We start from the raw sequence: 8,012 nt of genomic DNA on the forward strand, positions 1-8,012 counted from the left end.
AACATTTGACTTCGAAGCAACTCGAATACCACAACTCAAAACAAAACAAAGGATTGGCTTGCAGAATAAGCCGGAACAAACATATGATAGAGATTTCGTCCGAAGTTTTCGTGGTGGGGCCTACACGGGCTCGATCGTACATCACCATCATGTACAAGGCAGTGCACATGACATACGAAGCGTCCCTGAGTTGGCATAGCCAAAGACTCTTTAAGACACAACGAGACCACTGTAAAACCAACCGTGGATAAGCGGACCACTAGACGTCGAACCCCAATTTCATATCATACATCTATCGGAAAGATATCCTAAGAGCTACTTGAATTCCGACTTATAAACTCCCGAACCTTTCCGGTTATGCAATCAGGTGTTGGGGATATAGGTGAAGCATAATATCTCACCCACAACTAGCAAATCCTACATCCAGCTGTATCCATCCTTCAACACATAACCAAGAAACTTCGGAAATCATCTACCTCAACCTTCGAAAAGCATCCGTTATATGAGTTAAGGCAATACTCCCGAACTCCTGCCCCAGTACTAGGTGGCGTCAAGGTTATCTCACCAACAACTTCATAAAAGAGATTTTCGATGTCGGCGAAACTAATCTCAGGTATTCCAGAACTGCAACGATCAAATTGTGACGACAACCCCTCGGAGCTCAACTCCCCGGACTGCCACAACCCCTAAATGACAGGAGGCACCAAGAACAATGTTCTCATCACAAATCGATCGGAACGATTCCAAGATACCCGCATGATCCTAAAAAAATTTAGTGAAATTTGAGAAGAGAAGAGTCAAAACTCTACGTCGGATGCCTCACCAGAGCGATGAAGGGACTGAGGAGTAAAAAGAATCCTACTCTCCGATATATATAATCCTAAATGACTCAAAACATTTTTCTAGACTCAACAACGCCAACGATTCGATCAAGCAGGGGGCTCCTAAGGTCGGGGAAGGCTCTGATACCAACTTGTAACGCCCTCGATGCGGCTATATCTCCCACGTGTCGAAGCACGACTTAGAGGCATAACCGCATTGAAAGCAATGTCGCAAGTGAGGTAATCTTCACACAACCCATGTAATACATAAGGGAAAGATATACATAGTTGGCCTACAATCGCCACTTCACATAATACATGAATAAAGCATTACATCAACCAGATACAATCAGGGTCCGAACTACGGAACCAAAATAAAAGAAAGAACTACCCCAAATGCTACACAGATCCCCGGATCGACCCCAACCTGGGCTCCACTACTGATCAACTAGAAAAGATACAAACACAAAGGGCAAGATCTTCATCGAACTCCTCCTTGAGCTTGATTGCGTCACCTGCATGGTTCAACGGCACATGCAAAGCTGATTTTGGAAGTATCTGTGAGTCACGGGGACTCAGCAATCTCACACCCTCGCAATCAAGACTATTTAAGCTTATGGGTAAGGTAAAGGTATGAGGTGGAGCTGTAGCAAGCGACTAGCATATTTGGTGGCTAACATATACACAAAAGAGAGCGAGAAGAGAAGGCAAAGCATGTTCAAGAAATCTATGATCAAGAAGTGATCCTAGAACAACCTACGTCAAGCATTACTCCAACACCGTGTTCACTTCCCGGGCTCCGCCGGAAAGAGACCATCACGGTTACACACACGGTTGATGTCTTTAATTTAAGATCAACTTCATGTTTCCTACAACCGGACTTTAACAAATTCCCATCTGCCCATAACCGCAGGCACGGCTTTCGAAAGTTCAAATCCCTGCAGGGGTGTCCCAACTTAGCCCATCACAAGCTCTCACGGTCAACGAAGGATATTCCTTCTCCCAAGACAATCCGATCAGGCTCGGCACCCAGGTTACAAGACATCCTGGACAATGGTAAAACAAGTCCAGCAACACCGCCCGAATGTGCGGACAAATCCCGATAGGAGCTGCACATATCTCGTTCTCAGGGCACACTCAGATTGTCCAAACTTCCGGTAGGCCAGCCCAGAGTTGCCCCTGGTGGCCACCGGCGGCTGACAGGTTGGACCAACACTCAGAGGAGCACTGGGCCGGGGGGGGGGGGTTAAAATAATGATGACCCTTGAGTCTGCAGAACCCAAGGGAAAGAAGTGGCAAATGGTAAAACCAAGGTAGGGCATTGCTGGAGGAGTTTTATTCAAGGCGAACTGTCAAGGGGTTCCCATTATAACCCAACCGCGTAAGGAACGCAAAATCCGGGAACATAACACCGATATGATGGAAACTAGGGCGGCAAGAGTGGAACAAAACACCAGGCATAAGGTCAAGCCTTCCACCCTTTACCAAGTATATAGATGCATTAATTGAATAAGAGATATGGTGATATCCCAACAAAATATCCATGTTCCAACATGGAACAAACTCCAATCTTCACCTACAACTAACAACGCTATAAGAGGGGCTGAGCAAAGCGGTAACATAGCCAAACAACGGTTTGCTAGGACAAGGTGGGTTAGAGGCTTGGCTTAATAATATGCGAGGCATGATAAGCAAGTGGTAGGTATCGCAGCATAGGCATAGCAAAAGAGCGAGCAAATAGCAAGAAAAGATAGAAGTGATTTCGAGGGTATGGTCATCTTGCCTGAGATCCCGCAAGGTAGAAGAACGAGTCCATGAAGAAGACAAACAGACGTAGCCAACGGATCCTCACAAACACGACGTTATCGGAACCAACCTGAAGGAGCAACACCGGAAAGAGGCAAACAACATAGTAAACAACCATTACATAAACATGGCATGATGCACAACCAAGTATGATGCATGTCCGATTTAATGATACATGGCATGGCAAAGTGCACAAACAAACCTACAAATTAAGTGGAGCTCAACATGCAACGAGTTGCATATTGACGAAACACCACAACAAGTTATTTAGTTCGATCTCATTTATGTACTCAACAATATTAAATGTTGGTTAGCATGGCAAGGGGTGAAGCAAAATAAAACTACCTATCTAGGCAAGTTTAAATGAGGCCGGAAATATCAAACAACCATTCCGGAAAAATCCCCATGTGCAATTTAAGGATTTGGTACTGTTCTGCCCTAAACCATATATTAGAATTTTTAAACATGCAAAGAGATGCCACCATGTTACACTAGGCATTTTTCTACCCCATTTACATATAAAGTTTGTTAAGTTTGGAGCTACGGTTATTTAGTTATGATTTAAAACGTTTAGCAAGTTATTTAAGAAAATTCAAACAAACAGCATTTTAAACATTTTAAACATGGATGAGTGCAGCATATTATGAAACTAGATGAAATTCTAAGCAAGTTTCATATTAAGTTTGTTTTAAACCGATGCACGGTTGTGGAGATATTAAATGCATGAATATGAAGGACTTTTCTGAAAAACTGCACTCTCTGAAAAAAAGACAAAATCACCAGATCTGAAAAAAATCCATTACGCGCCGAAACAAGAACTGACTCAACATCAGGGGAAAAAAGGTGGGTGCTGGGGGTGTGCCTCACCCATGGGCCGGGCCCAGTTTGTGGAGGAGGCAGGGCAGGCCGGATCTGGCTGCCAGGCGCGCAGCTGGGCCTCGGGCGTGTGACGCCCCGAGACCGATGTGCCAGGTGTCTTCCAGTTATTCGCTGTCGTTGCCATGTCATTTGCTTGCGTGTTGCATTTCATCATGTCATCATGTGCATTGCATCATCATGTTTTCAAAACTTGCATCCGTCCGGGTTCTCCTTGTTCCTTCCGTTGTCCGTTCTCAGTCCAGACACACTCACACGCGCCCGCGGCATGTCTGTAATATTATTTTATAAGTGGCTAGAAAATGTTCTCAGAATGGGATGAGAGTTGGCGTGTGGTCTTGTTATGTTGTAGGTAGGCCGCCTGCCAAGTTTCATCGCATTCGGAGTTCGTTTGATAGCCCAACCGTTAAATTATAGCGGCATTATAGCCGGTCTAACGTCGGACGTTTTCGGTCTCCGGAAACAGTTGCCGGGTCTCTCTCTCCCCTCTTCTCTCAGTCCAAACTGCTCTCCACAATCCTCCTAGGCCCATGCCTACCCCTCTCTCGGTTATGCCCGCGGCCCTCCTCGCGCGCGCGTCCGAAAGTTGTCCCGGACCCGACCCGGGCTGTCGCTACCGTTGTGTCCGGATCATCCCCTAACGTCGACAAAACATCTCCGTTTTGTTAATTGGGCTCCCTAACTATTTTATTCGCGACCGTCCGATTGCGACCGTAGGGATGAGGTAGCCCCTAACCTAAATCCCATGCTATATATATAGGTCCAACCCTAAAATCTAGGGACTTTGTCCCGCCGAGCCGCCGCCACCTACCATATCTTCCTCGGGATCCAGATCCAATCCGCTTCCTCCCCGATCCAAAAGCCCCTCCTCGCTTTCACCATCACACCAACCAGAGCCCCCTGCTCCCTGTCTCCTTCTCCCCGCTCCCGATGGCCAACCAGCGCCCGAGCCAACTGCCCATCGCTGCCGCTAGCGACCTCAACCACCACCACCAAAGCCTCCAGGTCCGGCTGTCGCCGGCAGCTACAACCAACAGATGAGCGCCGTCCCTCTTTTATTTCTTCCCTCGTTCTTCCTCCTCCTCTCCTTTTCCTGCTATCTCTCCTGAGCTCACCTCTCTCTCTCTCTCTCTCTCCCTCCCATTCTGCAGGAAGCCACCTCCTGACGGCCTCCTCTAAAGCCCGGCGCCGCCGTGATGGATCCCCTCGCCGAGCTCCATCAAGTCCACCGCCCGCTGCGTCTTCCCGGTGAACCTCGGTCGACCTCTGCATCTCCTGGAGCCGCCGCGGCCAAGTCCCTCGATCCCCGACCGGAGCCCATGTCCTTGCTGTTCCCGGCGCCGTCGCACACCTACTCCCGCTGCTTCGAGGACGAGAACGACCAGCGACCAACGCCCGAGTCGGCTCCCCTGCCGGTGCATCCCGCCTCCATCCCGGCGCCGAGAATGGAACCCTCGCCGTCGGATCCGCGCCTGCGCCCTGTTCCTGGTCGCCTCCACCTGGATCCACCCCATCCTCGTCGCCGGGAGACGCCAGCGCCAGGTCCTCCGCCTCCCGCATCCTCTGCTTCCAGGACGAGTGCAGTGTGCCTCGTTCCGCCCGCGTTGACCGCAGCCTACTCTAGCGAGGCCCAGCGCACCCTTCGCGGCCTGCCCCGCCTCATCCACCGAACTGGGCCAGGGCCCAAAGTGAGCAGCGCCCAACCCCCTCTCCTGTTCCTGTTGGGCCAGGAACTTTCGGCCCGTTGTTTTTTCCCCATTGCTGCGAATTTAGCTATTTTTCACAGGATTGCTGTTTTACAGAAAAGCCCTTGTTGATCATGCATTTAATAACTTCACAACCGTGCATCGGATCGAAATAAATTATATATGAAAGTTGCTTAGATTTTTGTCTAGTTTAATAATATGCAACTTTCATGCATGTTTGAAATGTTTAAAATGCTGTTTGTGTAACTTTGTCCATATGCCATGCTAAAATGGTTTAATTCTTAACTAAATAACCGTAGCTCGGTTTCTAATAAACTTTATATGTAAATGGGGTAGGAAAATGCCTAGTTTAACATGGTGGCATCACTTTGCATGTTTACCAACTCTAAAATGGTGTTTAGGGCAGAACAGTACCAGACCTAATATATGCATATGGGGATTTACCGGAATTGTTGTCCGTTGCTTCCGGCCTCATTTAAACTTGCCTAGTTAGGTAGTTTTATTATGCTTCACCCTCTTGCCATGTTAATAAACATTTAATCTTGTTGCGTACATAACCGAGAGAGAACTAAATAATTCATGTGGTGTTTTCTTCAATATGCAACTCCGTTGCATATTGAGCTCCACTTAAGTTGTAGTGTTGTTTGTTGCAGTTTGCCATGCCATGCCATGTATCATTAAACCGGACATGCATCATACTTGGTTGTGCATCATGCCATGTCCATGTGTTGTTTATTTACTATGTTGTGTGCTTCTTTCCGGTGTTGCTTCTTCGGGTTGGTTCCGATAATGTCGCGTTTGTGAGGAACCGTTCGACATTGTCCGTTTGTCTTGTTCATGGACTCGTTCTTCTTCCTTGTGCGATCTCAGGCAAGATGACCATACCCTCAAAATCACTTCTATCTTTGCTTGCTAGTTGCTCGCTCTTTTGCTATGCCTATGCTGCGATACCTACCACTTGCTTATCATGCCTCCTATATTGTTGAACCCAGCCTCTAACCCACCATGTCCTAGCAAACCGTTGTTTGGCTATGTTACCACTTTGCTCAGGCCCTCTTATAGCGTTGTTAGTTGCAGGTGAAGATTGGAGTTTGTTCCTTGTTAGAATATGGATATTCTTGTTGGGATATCACAATATCTCTTATTTAATTAATGCATCTATATACTTGGTAAAGGGTGGAAGGCTCGGCCTTATGCCTGGTGTTTTGTTCCACTCCTGCCGCCCTAGTTTCCATCATATCAGTGTTATGTTCCCGGATTTTGTGTTCCTTACACGGTTGGGTTATAATGGGAACCCCTTGACAGTTCGCCTTGAATAAAACTCCTCCAGCAATGCCCAACATTGGTTTTACCATTCGCAACCTAGCCTCTTTTTCCCTTGGGTTCTGCAGACTCAAGGGTCATCTTTATTTTAACCCCCCCCCAGGCCAGTGCTCCTCTGAGTGTTGGTCCGAACTGGGTAGCCTGCGGGGGCCACCTCGGGGCAACTTGAGGGTTGGTTTTACTCGTAGCTTGACCTATCCGAGTGTGCCCTGAGAACGAGATATGTGCAGCTCCTATCGGGATTTGTCAGCACATTCGGGCGGTGTTGCTGGACTTGTTTTACCATTGTCGAGGATGTCTTGTAACCTGGATGCCGAGTCTGATCGGAATGTCTTGGGAGAAGGAATATCCTTCATTGACCGTGAGAGCTTGTGATGGGCTAAGTTGGGACACCCCTGCAGGGATTTGAACTTTCTAAATCCATGCCCGGAGTTATGGGCAGATGGGAATTTGTTAATGTCCGGTTGTAGAAAACCTGAAGTTGATCTTAATTAAAATACATTAACCGCGTGTGTAACCGTGATGGTCTCTTTCCGGTGAAGTCCGGGAAGTGAACACGGTGTTGGAGTAATGCTTGACGTAGGTTGTTCTAGGATCACTTCTTGATCATAGTTGTTCAACCGTGCTTTTGCCTTCTCTTCTCGCTCTCTTTTGTGTATGTTAGCCACCATATATGCTAGTCGCTTGCTGCAGCTCCACCTCATACCTTTTACCCTTCCTACAAGCTTAAATAGTCTTGATCGCGAGGGTGTGAGATTGCTGAGTCCCCGTGACTCACAGATACTTCCAAAACCAGCTTGCAGGTGCCGAGGATACCGTGCAGATGATGCAACCGAGCTCAAGGAGGAGCTCGTGGAAGATCTTGTGCTTTGTGTTGTTTCGTTCTAGTTAATCAGTAGTGGAGCCCAGTTGGGACGATCGGGGATCTGTATAGCTTTTGGGGTAGTCTTCTTTCATTTTGGTTCCGTAGTCGGACCCTGAATGTATCTGGTCGTTGTAATGCTTTATTCATGTATTGTGTGAAGTGGCGATTGTAAGCCAACTATGTATCTCTTTCCCTTATGTATTACATGGGTTGTGTGAAGATTACCTCACTTGCGACATTGCTTTCAATGCGGTTATGCCTCTAAGTCGTGCTTCGACACATGGGAGATATAGCCGCATCGAGGGTGTTACAAGTTGGTAATCAGAGCCTTCCCCGACTTAGGAGCCCCCTGCTTGATCGAATCGTTGGCGTTGTTGAGTCTAGAAAAATGTTTTGAGTCATTTAGGATTATATATATCGGAGAGTTAGGACTTCTTTTTACTCCTCAGTCCCTTCGTCGCTCTGGTGAGGCATCCTGACGTAGAGTTTTGACTCTTCTCTTCTCAAATTTCACTAAAAAAATTTAGGATCACGTGGGTATCTTGGAGTTGTTCCGATGGTTTTGTGACGAAAACATTGTTCTTGGTGCCTCCTGACATTTAGGGGTTGTGGCAG

The sequence above is a fragment of the Triticum urartu genome, chromosome 1 (assembly GCF_003073215.2).
Source record: "Triticum urartu cultivar G1812 chromosome 1, Tu2.1, whole genome shotgun sequence".
NCBI lineage: Eukaryota > Viridiplantae > Streptophyta > Magnoliopsida > Poales > Poaceae > Triticum > Triticum urartu.